Below are 20,004 nucleotides of genomic sequence, written 5' to 3'. Positions count from 1 at the left end.
CACATCCATGTTTGTTGCAGCACTGTTCACAATAGCTAAGATTTGGAAGCAGCCTAAGTGCCCATCAGGAGATGAATGGATAAAGAAAATATGGTAGGTACATACACAAATAGAGTACTGTTCAGCCATAAAAAGAATGAGATCCAGTCATTTATAACAACATGGATGGAACTGGAAATCATCATATCAAATGAAATAAGTCAGGGACAGAAAGACAAACTTCACATATTCTCACTTGTGGGAGCTAAAACAATCAAAACAATTGAATTCATGGAGACAGAGAGTAGAAGGATGGCTACTGGAGGCTGGGAAGGGTAGTGGAGGATTGGAGGGTAAGTGGGGATGGTTAATGGGCACAAAAAATAGTTAAAAAGAATGAACTAGGGCTAGTTTTGATAGCATAACAGAGTGACTATAGTCAATAATTTAGTGGCACATTTTAAAATAACTAAGTGTAATTTGATTTTTTGTAACACAAAGGATAAATGCTTGAGGGGATGGATATCCCATTTTCTATGATGTGATTATTACACATTGCATTCCTGCATTAACATATTTCATGTACTCCATAAATGTATACATCTACTATGTACCCACAAAAATTAAAAAATGAAAACATTAACATTGAAAAATTTTTGATGTATAGTTTTGTTAATTTTAGTTGAAAGAAATGTATGCTTTATTTGTTACATACACAGGTCAACTTAATTTCTAAATATTATTTTTTACTTTTTTATTTGTGACTTTTAGGCAGCTGCTACCTTTGTAGATTCTTAAAAAACTGGATGGTATTCATTCTCTCCTATTGTCTTAATATAATTGCACACATTTGGCCATGTTTTGACTTAATCTTTCTAGAAAAATGACATTGATTATTGAATTCCAATTTTTTGTTGTTGTTGTTGTTGAGATGGAGTCTTGCTCTGTTGCCCAGGCTGGAGTGCAGTGGCGCAATCTTGGCTCACTGCAAGCTCTGCCTCTCGGGGTTCACGCCATTCTCCTGCCTCAGCCTCCCGAGTAGCTGGGACTACAGGCGCCAGCCACTACGCTTGGCTAATTTTTAAAATATTTTTAGTGGAGATGGGGTTTCACCATGTTGGCCAGGATGGTCTTTATCTCCCAACCTTGTGATCCACCCTTCTCGGCCTCCCGAAGTGCTGGGATTACAGGCGTGAGCCAGCGCGCCCAGCCTCCAATCTTTAATTTCCATAAAAATTAGGCGCCAGAAAGAATAGTGAAGTAAAATAGCTTATCAGTAGATAATAGACATCCTTATATTTTCATGAAATATAAATCTATACAACTTTAGGAGTTTCAGAGGAACTTACTGGTTTATTACCTTTGCGTCTGGGTGAATAGTTCTTTTATGATGTGAGTTCTGTATCTTTAAAAAGGATACTTGATTAAGAACAATATTCTTATTTGTAGTCCAAATTTGGTGTATTTTGAATGATAGTGGTTTATTAAACTTGGTGTTGTGTAAAGGAAGATTTGGCCATTTTAATAAGGAAAGGTTGCGAATTATTTTTCAACATTCTTCTCTAGTTTGCCTTTTTAGTTATAGAAGCACCCCATATTTGCTTTAGAATAAGAACAGAAATAAATATTTTATTTTTACATACTGTTAGTACAAAGGCAGCAGCTTTTTCACTACTCATTTTAATTTTGTAAATTTGAAGCAAATTTATGGCATGAAATTTCCCCAGTTTCTTTTGACCTTGAGGTGCAGTATGATTTGCTTTGTTAAGTTTTAATTTTATGACACATCACAATTCTGTCATGTCCAAAATTAAACTTAAGGTTAGATGTATATTTTTCTACATTGGGATTATGAACAGAATAAATTATCAGAGAATTATGTTTAAATGAATATATAAGTATAGGAATGTATAGGCTTAGCTACATCTCTCTACATAAATAGCTTGTTAGTGTGCAATCAGTCACTGGAGTTGCCATGAACTTGGAGCTTAATGAACAGGTGGAGAAAGAGGATGAATCCCAGTTCAAAATGGATCTGACAGCTTATCAGGCAATTTCACTGATCGCTAATCCAGTTTGTTTGGCAACTTAATTTATCACACAGTTAGAATTCTCATCCCGTGGGTTTCCAGGTGGAAATTAATTCTGAAACATGTCCAGTACCACTGGGTTGAAGAGACCTGCTTAAGCTTTGTGAGGAAATTTAGAAATAAATTATTTTAAATGCATAAGCCAGGTTTCTCTATGATTCCCTTTGTGTTTATCCAATTCCTTCTTAAAATATTTGGATTCTGCTAGCATTTGATGGTGTGTTCATGGAGGTGAACTAAGGTTTATTTATTCATTAAGATTTATAAATTAAATGGAGAAATTGTTAATCCTAATTCATTAGTGAAATAACTACTATAATAGATAATCCTGTGAATATAATTCTATCTTTAGGTATAGAAAAATCACTGATCTCGGACATGTTTTAAGCATTTCGTAGCAACACATAATGAAGAGAAGAAATTATTTCCTTAAAGCTCACAAATGTATGTCTTCTGAGTATTTACAGATTCTCTAATTAGTCTGATTTACAGCTCATTATCTTATGTAAAAGTACTAAAGCAATTTCCTTGACAATAAGGACAAAATGCAACCTGCCTCTCACAGCTCACACTCTGACTCTGGAATTCCCAAGGATGAGTCTAATTAAATGGGCTTGGCTTAGGACCTGGCTGTTGCTTAAAATAACTTCAAAACCAGAAACACATTTTCTCCACTTTTTAAAGACTTGATTTATAGTGCATAGAAAGTTAAATTGAATATTGGTCCTTGAAAAGCAAATGTGTCCTGTAGAAAATGACAACAAAAGAATACAATAAAAGATCACAGAGTGATTGTCCAAAGTCTATAGATAGTAGCCTCCCCCTTTTATGTCATCTTCTTTAGGCATCTGTAGCTCTGAGAGGGTGACAGGGATGAAGTGTTAGAGGAGGATTAGTTGCACCTTGACATGAACGGTTATATTTTATAAGAAGATTGAGGAAGGTGGTAACAAATCATTTCTAAGAAGGAATTTTGAGAAACGAGGAATGGGGCACAAGATCAATAAGACCTATGATATAACTGCAGGAAGGGACACCAGGGAATTTCTTATAATTTCTCAAACTCTGAAGCATCTTCAAAAAGAATTTAAGTCAGTGAAAAATAATTGAGATGACAGAAAACTACAAACTGGCGTAACAGTATCATTGATTGGGTATGTCAGGAAAATTGTGCCTATCATTCTTATGACCAGGCTTATTAAAGTAATATCTTCATAATCTAGAGGGGCTCAGTGTTGGATCATCCTGGCATCCTTCTCAGATCCCCTCTCTGAGTCCTTGGCATTTTTCCCTGGAGCATATTGCAGACCTACAACCTTGTCATTTTAGAAACTGTCCTTTCATTTTTACCTTTAAAGGGAAATGGTCACTGACTCCAGTACTAGCCCTTGGGAATCAAGCCAAAAGAAAAACATGGCAGGGCATTGTTTGATTTTCTCTTTTCCTGCTAGGGCAATGGTTGCGTCAAAGGTTTAGTGGGTATCGGAATCACCCAGAGGGAGATAATGATGATGATAAAGCACAATGGATCAATTCGGGGTTTTCCTCTGTTTGTGTTTTTCCTATTACCATCACTGTCACTGTGATGATGATAATAGTAATAGGAAAAATATATAAAACAAAATGGGGATAACCCTAAATAGACCCAATGTGCTTTATAACATTTCTGGCTTACTAAACTATTTGTTACTCCTCAGTATTTAATAAAGTGTCCCATGTACTATGCAAATGGCAGACAGTAAAACCCCTACTATGCCGTTTAGTGAAATGTGAGGATCCTGTATAAAAAATCCTCAAGCTAGACTTATGTTGGATGAAGAAGACAGTGAGAAATCTTGTCTTTTTAGGTTAGGCTTTCTTGTTTTTCCTTTGTTTAACTTTTGTTTCTTCCAATGGCTTGCAGCTTGGAAGAGACACCTTTTGGTCTAAAAACTATTTTGGTTGCTGACAGAGGCAGTGTGTGTTCACCAATTAGAAGTTCATACTGCTTTTAATTCTGCTTCCAATAGTTTCAAGACTTTAAGAGTGAAATTGAGATTTGTGTATTTTTTCTATACTGGCTACATAAATGGCCATTTATGTAAATGGCCATAAATGGTAAAACCTGAAAATAAAGGAAGACCAAAAAAAAAAAAAAAAAAAAAAAGCAAAATAAAATAAGACAGAAATACACAAATTATAGTGATTCTAATTTTCCTTATGAAACTTGAGATCCAGTAAGTAAACTTCGGTTGGAATTATTGGGCATTCAGACATTATCCTTCACGTGAGAAAAAGGCTCCCCGTCAGTAAGCCGAGATATTAGATCTGCCCTGCATTGTGATAGAACTGATGGAATTTGAGAATCAGATGGGGCTGATTCATGAATCTTGGAAAGATAATTACTTGACAGCAATGATAGATTTTGACCCTGTTGTAATTGGTATACTTGAGGTAGGAAGCAATTCTATTCATTCTGTCAAACGGAGGCCTCCACTCATAAAGTGAACTGTTATTTACAGGGTCTTATCTTCTTGGCTATTATTAAAATGCAATTTTTGTCTTATCAGCTATTATTAAAATGCATTTACCAAATAATATATTCCTCTCACTATGGTGATTTAACAGAACAAAAGCTTTCTGAGGGCAGAGACTGTGTTATCCATTTATGTATCTCCAGTGCTCTTTATCATATCTGGCCCATTGTTGGTACTCAAGAAGTGTTTGCGGAATTAATGAATGGTTGAGTAAGCTGCTTCCTATAATCAAGACTTTTAGTTAGAATGGTGGTAAATAGATTTAGATGTAGAGGTTTTCTACTTTGTATCAACGGGGCTGTCCTAACTGGTGGATTTATTTATTTTTTAATGCAATTTTTTTCTTTTTATTTAAAATTTCTTTGGAAGCACAGATGATATTATAAACATAATAATGTAAATAAAGTAAGAAGAAATAAATTACTGATTACTCCACCTTCAAGCACACTGTGTTGATTTTTTCCTGTTCGTCTCTATGAATTTATATACTTTTTTGTTTGCATTTTTATGACTTAGAACCCAGATCTGATGTGGTATACTGAGTTTTCTACTTAATATTAACATTTTTAATGTAGTATTTAGGCCGGGCATGGTGACTCATGCCTGTAATCCCAGCACTTTGGGAGGCCGACGCAGTTGGATCATGAGGTCAAGAGATCCAGACTATCCTGGGCAATATGGTGAAACCCCATATCTACTAAAAATATAAAAATTAGCCAGGTGTAGTGTCATGCACTTGTAGTCCCAGCTACTTGGGAGGCTGAGGCAGGAGAATCACTTGAACCCAGTAGGCGGAGGTTGTAGTGAGCCAAGATCATGCCACTGCACTCCAGCCTGGCGACAGAGCAAGACTCTGTCTCAAAAAAAAAAAAAAATAATAATAATTACAGCTTATAATTTTATGTGGCTACATAGTATATTCTTTACTTCCTGTCCTCCCCAACAATATTCTATTTCCCTATCTGCTTTATCTTTCTAGTGAATTCCTACTCAGCTTTCAAGGTCCCATTTAACTTTGCAACAATCCTCCAATTTCTGTTGACTCTTATGATCCTAGTACTTTATGTACAATGACTATAGAACTTTTGATACTTTTACTCTTTTCTTTTTATGAAAATTATGAGAAATAAGATACATCAGAGCATGGATTACACAACTGTGTGTCCTGATGCCTAACTCAGTGATGGTCATGTAGTTGGCACTCAACAAATACTTGCAGATAACGTTCTAAGGTCTGGGAATAGAGGGATGAATGAGATATGGTTTCTGGATTTTATGCTCAAAGTATATTGGTAGGCAGGTAGGCAGATAGGCAGATATCATGTAGAAACTGACCTTCTAGAGTTGTTTATATGGTGCTAGGAAAACCGAGAGGATGCCAGTATATTCACAGCATAGTTTTTTCTTTTTAGCAATCTTTTTTCCTATATTTTCAGGAATGGTATGGGTAGGCTAAGGAGTTCTCACATTTTCATGACTCTTCATTTCCTTTGGAAATTATTTTCCAAAAGATTCCATTTCCTCAGGTTTGCTTTTCTCATGCCTTTTTGCCCATGTCACTTTCTCTTTTTTATTTGGTATATTGAAATATATTTTTGGAACATATTATATAATCTCCCTATATAATTGCAGCAGGCAAAATTCTAAGATGTTCCTCAAGATTCTCCATACTTCCCCCACCAGGATACAGGCCCTGAGTAATCCCTGGGGCTGTAAATTTGATGGATTTTACTTCCATGAGTAGGTTATATTATATAGCACATTTAAGAAAGGAAGATTATCAGGATGGGTCGGACTCATCATAGTCATGGTTATGACTACATTAATCCTTTGAAAGCACAGTTTTCTCTGTACTTCTGGTCTACAAAAATGCGAGCTAATAAATGAATATTGTTTTAAGCTCTCGAGTTCGTGGCAATTTGTTATACAGCAATAAAAGTGAATATACTAGTATGTTAACCATTTGTGGTATTGGCTACATATATATTTTTTAGTTTATCTTGTTATAAGTTTTGTTTGTACAAAACTTGGCTTCCTCATATAATTGCATCTACTGAACTTTTTTCTTTATGTTATGTTTTCTAGTGTTTCTTCAAAGTTTAGCAGGCATTAAACAGGGTAGTGTTGGTAGGACTCACAGAGGATTTGAGTCTGAGTGTCAAACAATTAATTTGATTAGACTCTGCCACTGGCATTCTTTCTGCATAATAATTTATAACCTTTCAACCCGAACATTGACTTTCTCCATTGCTACTTAGCTGAGGAGAAATACAAATTCTCCTTTGGAAAAGTTTGGGGATTTCTAGAGCACTAAACCATTCTTTTTGATGATTGAAAGGAACTTTTAAATCTAATATTTCAACACTAATGAGGATCTCACAATGGAAGGCAGCTCCCCAGAAATATGCTGTTAGCCCTTTCCTTCACCATAATACTTGGCAAGACAACTTATACAGACTTTTCATTTTTATTCTACCCTTCTTCCAAATTCTCTGGATGGCCTAGCCTATATTGCCTGTTGTTTTCAGTATTGTTCTGATCTCAAATGGGCTTCCACAAGTGGGTGGAAGGTATTAGTATTCATATTTCTTCCGTTAGTTCAGTATTGATCTCAAAAGCATGGTTATAAATGACAACTGTAATCACCATTTTTTCTTTTTTTAAGATAGAGTCTCACTCTTTCACCCAGATTGGAGTGTAATGGCGTGATCTCAGCTCACTGCCACCTCTGCCTCCCAGGTTCAAGCAATTCTCCTGCCTCAGCCTCCTGAGTAGCTGGGACTACAGGCTCCCACCACCACGTTTGGCTAATTTTTGTATTTTCTTTAGTAGAGATGGGATTTTACCATGTTGGCCAGGCTGGTCTCGAACTCCTGACCTCAAATGATCCACCTGCCTCAGCCACCCAAAGTGCTGGGATTACAGGCACGAGCCACCGCGCCTGGCCAAATGACTGTGATTTTTTTTTTTTTTTTTGAGATGAAGTTTCACTCTTGTTACCTGGGCTGGAGTGCAACTATGCAATCTTGGCTCACTGCAACCTCCGCCTCCTGGGTTCAAGTGATTCTCTTGCCTCAGCCTCCCAAGTAGCTGGGATTACAAGTGCCTGCCACCACACCTGGCTGAAATTTTATATTTTTAGTAGAGATGGGGTTTCACCCTGTTGGCCAGGCTGGTCTCGAACTCCTGACCTTCAACTGATCCACCCCTCTCAGCCTCCCAAAGTGCTGGGATTATAGGCATGAGCCATCACGCCTGGCCATGACTGTGATTGTTAACACCCATCCACATTCTTGGTCACTGTTGGTGCTTCAAGTGTTTCTGTAACATTCCTGGATTGACACTAAAAAAAATCCTAAACAAGAGAATCGTTACTATTGTGGATACATTTGTTCTTTCAGCTTACAAATATTAAGGACCTACAGTCTGCTAGCTCTGCAGGCCTCGCCATTTTTTGCCTTTTCCATTTGACACTTATATGTCAAATAGCCTGTGCTAAGAAAATCTTTAATGCTACAAAGGAAAGTAAATATACTTATATTTCTTGCCTGACTTAACAGGTATATTAGGCAAAAGCTAGTAATTATGCTGAATTTAAGACAGTATGTTTGGCCTAATATTCAGAATTCACAAGGAACTTAAACAAGTTTACAAGGAAAAAAAAAAAAAAAAGAACAACCCCATCTACGCAAAGGATATGAACAGACACTTCTCAAAAGAGGATATTTAAGGCCGGGCTTGGTGGCTCATGCCTGTAATCCCAGCAATTTGGGCGTCTGAGGTGGGTGGATCACTTGAGGTCGGGAGTTCAAGACCAGCCTGGACAACATGGTGAAACCCCTTCTGTACTTAAAAAAAAAATTAGCCGGGTGTGGTGGTGGGCACCTGTAATCCCAGCTACTCAGGAGGTTGAGACAGGAGAATTGCTTGAACCCAGGAGGCAAAGGTTGCAGTGAGCCAAGATCGTGCCACTGCACTCCAGTCTAGGTGACAAGAGTGAGACTCTGTCTCAAAAAAAAAAAGACATTTTTGTGGGCAAAAAACACACGATAAAAAACTCAACATCACTGATCATTAGGGAAATGCACATCATAACTACAGTGAGATACCATCTCACACCAGTCAGAATGGTGATTATTAAAAAGTCAGGAAACAAAACATGCTGGCAAGGCTGTGGAGAAATAGGAACACTTTTGTGCTATTGTACAAAATAGGTGGGAATGTAAATTAGTTCAACCACTGTGGAAGACAGTATGGTTATTCCTCAAGGATCTAGAACCAGAAATACCATCCCCAAAAAGCAATCCCATTACTGGGTATATAACCAAAGGAATATAAATCATTCTATAAAGACACATGCACGTGTATGTTTATTGAAGCACTATTTACAATAGCAAAGACATGGAACCAACCCAAATGACCATCAGTGATAGACTAGATAAAGAAAATGTGATATATATATACACCATGGAATACTATGCAGCCATAAAAAGGAATGAGATCATGTTTTTTTCTGGGACATGGATGAATCTGAAAGGATTCATCCTTAGCAAACTAACACAGGAACAGAAAACCAAACACCACATGTTCTCACTAATAATGAGTTGAACAGTGAGAGCACATGGACACCAAGAGGGGAAGAACACACACCAGAGCCTGTTGTGGGTTGGGGGTGAGGGGAGGGAACTTAGAGGACGGGTCAATAGGTGCGACAAACCACCATTGCACACGTATACCTATGTAACAAACCTGCATATTCTGCATATATACCATTTTTTTTAGAAGGAAAAAAAGACAATATTTTTATTTGTATGATGTAAATGTGTGGTAATTTGTTTAAATCTGATATTGTTTCTATTAGCTTAAATTAAGCATTGAGACAAAAATTGGAAGCATGGAAATGAGAAAACTCTAGTTTAACGATTCTGTCAGGGGTGCACAGTCATTGTGTATGGATTAGGAGGTAGAAAGTGATACTGTCTTATGATTTTAAAGTTTGAAAGGAACTGAAGGATGATCCAGGCCAAATGCTTCATGTTATAGACGGGGAAACCAAGCCCTAGAGAGCGGAAGTAATGTCCCTAAGGATGTGCAGGCCCTGTGTGGCAGAACCATGAGTAGCACCCTATTTCCTGTTAATCACTTCTTTTCCTTTCCTTGATTTGGGTTGCTTTGTTACTGGTACTTAATAATTCAGTAGAAACTTGACATGTACTTCATGATATTAGATTGATATTGTAGGTTGAACGCTGGAGGGGTTTTAGGACTCCTTGTCTTTCTGTGGTATTGAAACAATATGGTTTCTATTAAAATATTCAGTGAACCTTCTATCTTTTGAAGAATTTAGTTAGATGAAATGTGGATAGTAACCAAAACCTCTATAAGTAGTATTATACTTTGGTCTGATTGAATTTCTGAGCAGTTTTGTGTTATTCTTGTTGAATATTTTTGGTTTGTTGGTTTGAAAAAGGAAATAGTTCTGCTGATGTGTTTTTTTTTCTAGTAACCTCTGACTGCTTTTCTATTGATCTCCTTTTTACTTGAAATGATAAAACTAAAAGAAGCTTTGTTATGTCTTTTAACAAAGTATTGATCTTTTATTGGTATGAAAACATCTTGGTTGCTAAATTGCTTTATTAATTTTATACCTCTTTCATAAAAATTGAAAGTCTGTAATTGTTTGGTGTAAGAGTTACTCCAGTTACTGCTTATTTTAAAGTTGATTTTTCTTTTAATTTAGAGACATAAATGAATAATTTTTCCCATTTAATTTCTTCCTGCTGTATAAAAGACATTAAAACATTTTTAGGCTATCAATAATATTACATAGGTCTTCTTGGATAATACAGTCCTATGTTGTTGGTGAAGGTTCTAAACCTGCTAGTCTTGCCTAGTTTCAGATATTGTTTGATAAAATAACATAACTATATTATGCATGCAACTACTCCAATACATATGGAATTCAGGAAGCTTGGATTTGGATCGTCTCTCTTTTAGTTACTATCTGTGGTAAGTCACTTAGCTCCTCTCAGAATCTCTGTTTCCTCATCTTTTACGTGGAGACAGTAAGATTTTTAGAGTCGTTGTAAGGACTAAGTAAAATAAAGCATGCATCCCTGGCACATTGTCAATGCTCATAAATAGTAGCTGTAAAAATACTGCACCTAGGGTAAACTATAGAACAGTATAGTTATTCTGAAATATTATTCCTGTTAGCTATTATTTAATTCACCCAGCTTACTCTCCTCATCAGTTAATCTGTAACCCTTTTCTCCTTATATAAAATACCTGGGATTATTTCATTGAGGGAGGTCAATGAGAAGATTCCCAAGGAGGATCCAATTAAAGGGTGTCTATTTTCCCCATGATAAGATCACTAATTCCTTCTCAAGGGAGTATCAGAACGAATATTTGAAAATTACCGGCCGGGCGCGGTGGCTCACACCTGTAATCCCAGCACTTTGGGAGGCCGAGGTGGGTGGATCACAAGGTCAGGAGATCGAGACCATCCTGGCTAAGACGGTGAAACCCTGTCTCTGCTAAAAATACAAAAAAAAAAATTAGCCGGGCGTGTTGGCAGGTGCCTGTAGTCCCAGCTACTCGGGAGGCTGAGACAGGAGAATGGAGTGAACCTGGGAGGCGGAGCTTGCAGTGAGCCGAGATCACGCCACTGCACTCCAGCCTGGGTGATGAGCAAGACTCCATCTCAAAAAAAAAAAAAAAAAAAAAATTACCTTCCAGCAAACTCTTTCTCTGCTTCTGTGAATAGTACATATTTGGATAGGAGATAATAAATAGGTGGGCAGTATCTTGTGCAGAAGTTCTGAACAACTGTAGAATGCTTCCATTTGTTCACTTTTCAGTTTTGTCACCTTGACTTTCCCATCTTAGACTCCTGGGGTTGTTAGGTGAACCCCTCTTATCCACACAGTGTCTGTGTCTATCTGGTTCATAAAACTCCTTTCCACTGTGTGAGAAATACATCCGTTATACAGGATTACAGACAGTGGCATATTCTTCCACATTGTAGTTTAACTCAGGCCTGGCACCAAACTAGTGTTTTTTGATGAGATTGTTATCAAGCAAGAGAATGAGGCTAGTTCTGTAGTATGGTACCACAGAGAAGTTAGCCTGTTTCATGAACAAATGCAGACAATAGGGTACATAATTTTAGTACTTGAAGCATAGCCATGAGTGTAATCTGATTGTCAGAAAGTATTCAATTCTTAACCTATGGCCCTTATTTTAACCAAACATAGTCTGAATGTTACAAAACTTTAAATTATTTATACAAATAAAGTCACATTATTATTGATTAATTGAAGCTCCTATTTTTGTCCCTGATAAATCATATGGGACCTTTAGTTATCTCTCCAATGTGCACTCTCTCTATATTTCTGGACATATCAACAAACTATTTCTCAGCTGCTGTGTGGCATTGGTCATACTCTTTCTCTGCTACCGAAATGCTCCTTATTGAAGGAGCCTCACCTTCATCAGCACTGCAGCATCCATGGTAAAGATGTAGGGAAGATAACTAAGACCCCAGCTCCGTGCTTCACCTGGTCACCTAGGCCCTTTGAAGCAATCTCACAGTGTGGCATATCGTTAGTCTCCCTTGGACAAGAAAATATCAAGTCCTGCCTCCCTAGATACCAGCCTACCTAATGAAGCCTTCTAAAATAGTGGGCTTTAGAAAATCAAATCTCATATCTGAAGATAGAGGTAATCATCATTGTTTCAGAATGGTGGCATTTCTGGCCCTTGAGTGTACTGTAAAGGCTGATGAATGCCAGTGGTTTCTGGCAGATTTAATGCTTAGGCAAGGGAAGGAAGGGAGGAATCAAGGAAGAATAGGAAATAGTGAAGAGAGTAAGTAAGGAATGGGGAAATAAAAATATGTCTGTGATCAGCAGTGGTAAAATTCCCCTGAAATTTCTTAGGGATACAACTTAGTAGTTGCCTGAAGATGCTTACCTTTCCCTAGTGGTATTTAAAATCTCTCTCTCCTGCCACTTGCATTTTAGTTCTTTCTTCTTTCATGTATGTTTAATTTTTGAAAATAAATGGAAATTTATGGTAGTATCAGTGGTATTTTTTCCATTTTTTTTCTCTTGAACCATGTTTTCTTTGCTCCAAAAAGCAAATGGCAGTCTTCAAAGGACGATTTATTTTCTATTTGTATAAATTGAGTATAAGCTGCATCCAATTCCTAGTGCATGCGTAAAATTCTTTTTGAGGAAATGTGACCAATATATACCATTTTATTGAATGTTTCTTGAAATTGGTGTCAAGCTGTTTTTTATTTCATTTCTTTTGGGATGCCTAATTGAATTGAAACTTCATTATTTCATTCCATGGCTTAGGCCACCTTTAGAGGGAATATACCATGTGAGCTCCTACTTACCCATTAAGACCAGATATCCACTAGGGACTTAATGGGCTAATGTGTCCCTCTTTCACCTCCCATGTCCTAAATTTAGCATTAGCTAAATTGACTAATTAAAATAACCCTAGCCTTATCCCTCTTCCTAGTGGATATTGATTTATTTAAAAATTTCATCACAGAACTTGGTACAATTGTTAGGCACTTCTTACATGATCCTGAAACTGAAATGTCAGATGTGTGTAGAGTATTATAACCTAACCGACCATAATGAGATGCCAGGATGGCTATGACAAAAATAAAGGAGGTGGTGAGAGTGGAATAAAAAGTGTTGGAGAGGATGCTGAGAAATTGGAACACTCAGACATGGCTGGTAGGAATGTAAAATAGTGGAGCCACTGTAGAAAACATTTTGGGGATTCCTCAAAAAGTTAAATATAAACTTAACCATGGAATGACCCAGCCATTTCATGCCTAGGTATGATGCCCAAGATAATTAAAAACATATGTTTTCAAAATAACTTTGACATGAATGTCCATAGCAGCATTTTTTCTCATAGCCCAAAAGTGGAAACAACCCAAATGTTCATCTGCTGATGAATGGATACACAAAATGTGGTCTATCCACACAATGAAATATTATTGAGCTGTAGAAGGGAATGAAATACTAAGATATGCTACAATGTGGATGAATCTCAAAAACATTGTTCTGAGTGAAAGAAGCCAGACACAAAATGTTACATATTGTAGGCTTTCATTTATGTGAATGACCCAGAATAGATAATGGAGGCAGAAAGCAGAATGGTAGTAGCCAGGGGATGACAAAGCAGGGGATAGGGAGTGACTATTTAATGGATACGAGATTTAATGGATCTGAGATGAAATGTCTTGAAACTAGATAAAGGTGGTGGTTGCACAACATTTTGAATGTTCTATATACAACTAGATTTCACTTACATGTTCAAAAGGTTAACTTCATGTTAAGTAAGTTTTACCACTGTAAAAATATAAGCAAACTCATAGAATTTAGAGTGAAATTCTAAAATCTTGACAGCCACTTGCTCCCTTCATTTTTGGGGGCTAATCTTGTATAATTTCAGGCTTAGGCTACCTTTGTTGGGGTAAGATCACTTTTAAAATTCATAATGCTTTTTTTCTAAAACAAAAAAGTGTTCAGTAAAGATAAACAAAAAGAAGAAAAATTAGAATTACCATAATTGTACCACTTAGAACACTTCTTAATATTTTTGTATGTGTATTTCCTGTGGTTTTTCCAGTGTGTAATACATGTACACACACTCTATACATGCACGTACATATTTATGAAATAGGGTCATTTTGCATATAGTGTTTATAACACACTTTTATTTAATGATGCATTAGAAAATAATTTGGTCTATTTTCTATAGTTTCACAAGTATATAGCATAACACTTTTTAAATATATCTTCAGAAAAAAAAACTAGCAGCAAAATAGGGTAAAGATCATGTTTCATTTGTCTTTGAATCCCTGGAGTTGTTCAAAAGAAATACCCACTTTATTGGATTGGGTTGCACTGGATTGGATTTGACTGAATTAAACTAGAATAACTTCTAGATACCAATGAAGAACTTCTGAAATATTCAGCGTCTGGTTTTGTTATCATACTCTCTTGGCTACATTTTAGTTGGTGACTTGATATACCCTTTTTTCCCCTCAGAATGTCAGAATTATAGAAGCCTGAGTGTTACATGAAGCGAATGTACCCATGTATTCTGTTTTAGTTTACTATAGCTGCCACAACAAAATACCACAGACGGGGTGACTTAAAAACAAAACTTTATTTTTCTCACAGTTCTGAAGGGTGGCAGTCCAAGATCAGATCAGCAGGTTTAGTTTCTCCTGAGGTTTTTCTCGTTGGCTTGCAGATGGCTGCTTTCTTGCTATGGCATCACGTGTCCTTTTCTCTGTGCGTGCGCTTCCCTGGTGTCTCCTTCTTGTAAGGACACCAGTCAAATTGGATCAGGGCCCACCCTAACGGCGTCATTTTAACTTAATTACATCTTTAAAGGCCCTATACAAATATAAACACATTCTAAGGTAATGGGGTTAGGGATTCAACATATGAATTTTGGGGGTACATGTAGGCATACCTCATTTATTGTGCTTTGCTTTACTGTGTTCCATATTGTGGGTGTTTGTTAATTTTTTAAAACAAATTGATGGTTTGTGGTAACCCTGTGCTGAGCACACCTGTTGGCACTGTATTTTCCAATGGCGTAGGCACTTTGTGTCTCCGTGTCAAATTTTGGTAATTGTAATATTTAAAAGTTTTCATTAAAAATTTTTAAAATTTTTAATTATTATGGGCACATAATAGTTGTGTATATTTCTTTTTCATTATTATTATATCTGTTATGGTGACCTGGGACAAGTGGTCTTTGATGTTACCATTGTAACTGTTTTGGGGTACCACCAACTGCACCCAGAGAAGACAGTGAACTTAATCTGTAAATGTGTGTGTTCTGACTGCCCCATCAACTGGCTGATCCCCCATCTCTTTCCCTGTCCTCCGGCCTGCTTATTCTCTGAGACACAATGGTATTGAAATTAGGCCAGTTAATAACCCTGCAGTGGCCTCTAAGTGTTCAGGTGAAAGGAAGAGTCACATGTCTCTCACTTTCAATCAAAAGCTGGAAATGATTAAACATAGTGAGGAAGACATGTCAAAAGGCAAGAGGCCGAAAATGAGGCCTCTTGCGCCAGTTGGCAGAGTTATGAATGCAAATGAAAAGTTCCTGGAGGAAATGAAAAGTGCTACTCCAGAGAACACATGAATAATAAGGAAGTGAAACAGCCTTGTTGCTGATAAAGAGAACATTTTATTGGTCTGGATAGATGATAAAATCAGCCACAATGTTCCCTTATGCCATAGCCTCATTGTAAGGCCCTAACTCTCTCTGATACTGTGAAGGCCAAGAGAAGTGAGGAAACCATAAAAAAAGTTTGGGCCATGGTGTGCAGGTAGCTGTCCCTACCTGCTTCTTGCTGAGGCTGCCTCAGAACCCCTGTCCACTGCTTCATGATTTTCTGTTGTCTCTTGGCAAAAATGGCAAATAATTATGCTGTTCTGAAGAGGCTGGAGCAGAAGGATACAGAGGTGGATCAAATCTTTGAATATCTTAAGCAGCAAGTTGCTCTACGCAAGGAAAAAGCCATTTTGTAGGCAAATTTGAGGGAAGAGAAGAAACTTTGAGTAGGACCTGCCAAAGCGAAGGAGGAAATTGAATGGAAACGAGCTAATTCAGGCAGAAATTCAAAACAGAATGAAGCAAATACCATTTCCATCTGGTACTCCGCTGCACGCTAATTATGTGGTTTCTGAAAATATGATACAATCTACACCAGTAACAACCATATCTTCTGGTATCAAAGAACAGATAAAAAGAGGAGCAGGAGAAGAAAAGAAAGCAAAAGAGAAAATTGAAAAGAAAGGAGAGAAGGAGAAAAAACGGGAAGCACCAATAGCAGGAAGCACCAACTCTAAGCCAATAAATGTTTCCCATCTAGATCTTTGAATTGGTTGCATCAAAACTATCAGAAAATATCCTGATGCAGACTCTTTGTATGTAGAAGATGTAGTTGTTGGGGAAATATCCCAAGAACAATTGTCAGTGGTCTGGAGAATCACGTTCCTCTTGAACAGATGCAAAATCAGATGGTGATTTTACTCTGTAACCTGAAACCTACAAAGATGAGGGGAGTATTATCTCAAGCAGTGGTCATGTGTGCTTGCTCACCAGAGAAAATTGAAATCTTGGCCCCTCCTAATGGAGACAGAATTACTTTTGATGCTTTCGCTGGAGAGCCCAACAAGGAACCAAATCCTAAGAAGATTCTGGGAGCAGATCCCACCTCATTTTTATACTATGATGAGTGTGCGGCTGCATACAAATGAGCTCCCTTTGAGATGAAAGGGAAGGGAGTGTGTAGGGTTCAAACTATGAACAACAGTGGAATACAATAAAACAAAATACCTTCATTATTGAAATACATTGAAGAAAACTTTATAAAAAGGAATATATTTGCCACTTGTACCAAAAACAAACAAACAAACAAAAAACAGGAAAGTTTGAGGCTACCAGAGTTTGGTTTATGAGGTTTAAGAAAAGAAGCTATGTCCGTAACATAAAAGTGCAAGGTGAAGCTGCAAGTGCTGATGTAGAAGCTGAAGCAAGTTATCCAGAAGACCTAGCTAAGATAATTGATGAAGGTGGTTACAATAAACAACAGATTTTCACAGTGTACATGAAACAGCCTTTTACTAGAAGATGATACCATTTAAGACTTTAATAGCTAGAGAGACGAAGTTGATGCTTGCCTCAAAGTGTCAAAGGACAGAATGACACTCTTGGTAGGGATTAATGCAGCTGGTGACTTTAAGTTGAAGCCAGTGCTCATTCAACATTTACAAAATCCTAGGGCCCTTAATATTAATGCTGAATCTACTCTGCCTGTGCTCTATAAGCAGAATCACAACGCCTGGATGACAGCATACCTGTTTGTGGCATGGCTTACTGAATATTTAAACCCATTTTTGAGACCTACTGCTCAGAATAAAAGATTCCTTTCAAAATATTACTTTTCATTGACAATGCACCTAGTTACCCAACAATTCTGATGAAGATGTACAAAGAGCAGTCATGTTAACACAACATCTATTCTTCAGGCCATGCACCAAGGAATAATTTCAACTTTTAAGTTTTATTATCTAAGAAATATATTTTATAAGGCTATAATTGCCATAGATAGTGTTTCCTTTGATGGATATGGACAAAGTAATTGGAAAGCTTCTAGAGAAAGGAGTAACCATTCTAGATGCCATTAAGAACATTTGTAATTCATGGAAGGAGGTCACAATATTAACATGAACAGAAATCTGGAAGAAGTTGATTCTAACCCTTGTGGATGACTTTGAGGTCCATTCAAGTTCAAGGCTTCAGTGGAGGAAGTCATAGCAGACATCATGGAAATAGCAAGAGTATTAGAATTAGAAGTGAAAGTCTGAAGATGAACTGAATTATTTCAATCTTGCAATAAAACTTGAACTGATGAGGCATTGCTTCTTATGGATGAGTGAAGAAAGTAGTTTCTTGAGATGGAATCTAGTCCTGGTGAAGATGCTGTGAATATTGTTGAAATGACAACATAGGATTTGGAATATTACATAAACTTAGTTGATAAGGCAGAGCAGGGTTTGAGAGGATTGACTGCAAATTTGAAAGAAGTTCTACTCTGAGTAAAATGCTATTAAATAGCATGACATATTGTGGAGAAATCTTTCATGAAAAGAAGTAAATTGATGTTTTAAATTTCATTGCCTTATTTAAGAGATTACCACAGCAAACCAAACCTTTAGCAGCCACTATCTTGATTGGTCAGTAGCCATCAATATCAAGCCAAGACCTTCTATCCCCCCAAAAATGATGACTTGCTGAGGACTTAGATGATTGTTAGCATGTTTTGGCAATGAAGTATGTTTAAAATTAAGTTATGTGCATTGTGTTTTTAGACATGTCATTGCACACTTAATAGACTACAATTTAGTGTAAACCTAATTTTATATGCACTGGGAAACCAAAAAATTTGTGTGACTCGCTTTATTGCAATATTTGTTTTATAAAAGTGGTCTGGAAGTGAACCTGCAGTATCTCTGAGGTATGCCTATAATTTGTTGTTCATGAAATATACCAAACTGAGAAAGACAATGTCATTGTGTCTACAAGAATCTTACCATGGGGACTTGGTTACAGTGGGTCACCCAAATCTACCAAGAGGTAGATTTTCTTACGTTTTTATGAATGGCTCTGATTAGCAGAGGAGAAAATTGATAATAAATATGTGTGGCAAGAATAGTAGGAAAAATGTTGGACATTTTTTGTTCTTAAACTAAGAAAATATCTAGGCTGGGTGCGGTGGCTCACGCCTGTAATCCCAGCACTTTGGGAGGCCAAGACGGGTGAATCACCTGAGGTCAGGAGTTCAAGACAAGCCTGGCCGGGATGGTGAAACGCTGTCTCTACTAAAAATACAAAAATTAGCCCGGCGTGGTGGCAGGCGCCTGTAATCCCAGCTACTTGGGAGACTGAGGCAGAGAATTGCTTGAACCCAGGAGGTGGAGGTTGCAGTGAGCCGAGATCATGCCACTGCACTCCAGCCTCGGCAACAGAGTGAGACTGCGTCTCAGAAAATAAAAAGAAAATATCTGCTGTTAGCATAGGAAAATTCGTTATAGCAGCATATTCCCACTATTTTAATGGCCTGAAGAGAAACAGCACTGTATTAGCAGTTCATAATTAACACATAAGCAGGGTTTGTTGATCAGTATTTTTGGGGAAAAAAGGCTTCACAGTTGGGATTTTTTGGTGCTGAATAGAAGATACTCCTTTCAAATAAGAGCAAATTGGGATAAATTTGTCATTTTTTGGAGATAAATTATGAACATTTTAGATTAGTAGAATCTTCCTAATGATGAATTTCATTTCAAGGACAAGTTTTGTTAAATTTTATCTTCAAGATCTGTGAATATAGAAACTTTGAAATAATTGTGTTTTTTTTTGTTTGTTTGTTTGTTTTGGAGACAGGGTCTTGCTCTGTTGCCCAAGCTGGAGTGAAGTGGCTCAATCATAGCTTACTGCAGCCTTGAACTTTTGAGTTCCAGTGCTCTTCCTGCCTCTGCCTCTTGAATAGCTGGGACTACTGGAACGTGCCACCACACCTGGCTAATTAAAAAAAAAATTTTAGTAGAGACAGAGTTGCCTGGGCTATGTTGCTCAGGTTATGGAAGAGTTTTAGAGTTTTTAAAAAGTGTTTTCATATTGGATAATGACTTCTTCAAAATGTATACTCTTCACTTGAGCAGGGGATAAAGAATTATTTTCTGAAATTTGGCTTGAGAAAACAGCTGTTTGGCTTTTAAAATCCAAGTGGAAACTTGTTTCAAATGAAATGTTTTTATTTCTCTTATTTAAAACAGGCATAGTGTATAGCCTTT

General features: G+C 37.1%; 1 protein-coding gene and 1 pseudogene across 4 annotated transcripts in view; both read left to right on the top strand.

Moving 5' to 3' along the window:
- MACROD2 (mono-ADP ribosylhydrolase 2) overlaps positions 1-20,004 on the top strand; it is a 2,106,139-nt gene that overhangs the window by 119,593 nt on the left and 1,966,542 nt on the right. The gene's annotated exons all lie outside the window — the stretch shown is intronic.
- LOC111546429 lies at positions 16,033-16,977 on the top strand (annotated as a pseudogene).

This window comes from Piliocolobus tephrosceles, chromosome 20 (genome assembly GCF_002776525.5).
Source record: "Piliocolobus tephrosceles isolate RC106 chromosome 20, ASM277652v3, whole genome shotgun sequence".
Lineage (NCBI taxonomy): Eukaryota > Metazoa > Chordata > Mammalia > Primates > Cercopithecidae > Piliocolobus > Piliocolobus tephrosceles.
The sequence above is the reverse complement of the archived record's forward strand: the minus strand, read 5'-3'. Positions and strand labels throughout refer to the sequence as shown.